Source organism: Hippoglossus stenolepis, chromosome 22, assembly GCF_022539355.2.
Source record: "Hippoglossus stenolepis isolate QCI-W04-F060 chromosome 22, HSTE1.2, whole genome shotgun sequence".
NCBI lineage: Eukaryota > Metazoa > Chordata > Actinopteri > Pleuronectiformes > Pleuronectidae > Hippoglossus > Hippoglossus stenolepis.
In genome coordinates, this window is record NC_061504.1 from 15,549,156 (window position 1) to 15,551,363 (window position 2,208).

Genomic DNA, 2,208 nt, shown 5'->3' on the forward strand with positions numbered 1-2,208 from the left:
GATAGGATATAGATCTTCATGTGGTTTCATAAGGGTGTAGGCTTTTTCAGGCTCTGTACGGTAAGAGATACTGCTAGAAACCTGTAAGTTATATGTATCTTAAAGAGTTTGAATGTAAGGGGACTGTTTCTTGGCGGAGGTATCGCTCTACTGAGTTCCATTATTTGTTCCACAGGCAGCTTCCAGGACCAGGAGCAGGTCTTAATTGTCCTTCAGCGCATTGTCCCATCAAATGATTACATTTCAGTCCACACAGCCAAACTGCTGTCTCCATGCACATGGGATTCACACCAATTGCAGGGGATTGAAACGGGTCTGCTGAGCCGACTCCACTTCCGTTTAGCAATCGATTGTTTGGCCCTTCTGCTGCTTAACGTCCCACTGTGGAGGTCAAACAGCTTTCTGGCTCTAGGTTCCTCACTTGAAGATGTCGTTAGGTCGTGTTACTCAAACGTGTGAGACAACTTCCTTCATGGGAAAAGTGGGGAGTTTTAAATAGAGAATGTAAATCTATAGTCAGACCCAATTTAAAGTGTCATTACTTTGAGTGTTTACATGTAGTACTAAATCATTTGTCTTCTTAAAACTACTTCAAAAGTCTTAAGCCGAGCTAGTAGCTAGTAGAGTTTTTTACACTTTCCACGTAGAGTACTTTTTCGAAGAAAAGTGAAATATCAAACTTCCCATCCACCTCGCGAATGCTCGGCAGTTTGTTCAGTAACAAAACAGAGAGCACTCTCAACAGAGCACTTACCTCCGTCACGGACTCATCTCTCCACCAAATTTGAGGGAAATTGTTTTTGGTACTTTTTGTGTAGTCCTGCTAAAAAATTAAATTAAACAAACAAGACACGGCTGAAAGCCTATAACCTCCTCGGTGGAGATTATAATCATTTATCGCCGTCTTGTTTCTAGCATGGCTGTGTTTGGATTGTTTATTTAATCCTGGTATGACTCATTTCCCTTTTTTGGTCATTTTTTCCTGCAGGACAAATGCTGTCTAGAAACCAAGAGTCCACGATTCTGACTCACCCTCTGCACACCTTCACTGCAGCTGTTGTTCTTCTCTCTCTTTCCCCCCCAACACAATTTCCAGTTTCCCTCGGCTGTGGCTGTGTGCCCCCCTGCTGGCACGGACAGCGCATAATGGAAATCTGCTGTGAAAAGGAGCTGCAGAAGGACTGGGCTCCTGCAGCGGAGGCAACACAGTCGCCTTTGTTGCATCAGTGATGGAAAATCCTTGAACTTCAACACCGTTTTTCATAATGGAATGAATTATTTTTTTCCTGTTTAACGGCTGTTAATGTTTGGATCTTCGTGTTCTGCAGCTGGTATTAAAGAAGCGTGACCTTTTAAATGTGTCGTGGAGACGCTTCCTTCCGGAGTCAGATAGATGTGGTGTTTTTTTATTCTGTTCTCCAACACATTTAAAAAACGTAGGAGAGGCAGATCACTTACTGCTGAAAGACTGACTGACAAGTCAAGTGATGCTGAGTTTAGGGAAACAGGGGAAACTGGGAAACTATGAAACAACATTTAAATTCACACATTAGATCCACATTATTATTTGGATGATGTTGATGATATAAACATCAACATCTATGATATGTCTTTTAAAAATCAAGACCCATGAATAATCCTCTGGGAAATCAACGAGAAATGTTGAAAGATGCTCGATCTCACAATGTTAAAGAAGTGGACAAAAAAACAACCATATTTATTGTGCTGTTTTCTGACTCATCAAATAAATCAAATAAAGAATATTCAACAGCCATGAACACCTTATTTAATGAATTGTTCAAATATTAATGTAACTATGTGAGCAAAAATACATCTATATTAAGGTAGTGATGTAGTATAATGCAGCTAAATAGCAGATACACAAGTATAGACAATAAATACTCCATAAAATATATAGAAATGTACAAATATACAAATACATTCCCTCTATTGGAGTTTACAATTTTCTGTTGGGGTTAAATCCAAACTCCATCTGCTTGACAGGTGGGAATATAAACGTGAGGAGGGGGGGTTATTGTGCAGGACTGTGGTATCCAGTGTCACCGGGGACAAACCCTGTTGGGGTGGGGGCAGGCAGGAGTGGAGTCGATAGCCCAGCGTGTGTTGGACTAAAGGCGGGGACACAGACAGGTCGTCGCTCCCTCTCGTGGGGGGGGGGGAATGCGCACAGCCATTGGCCGCGCGGAG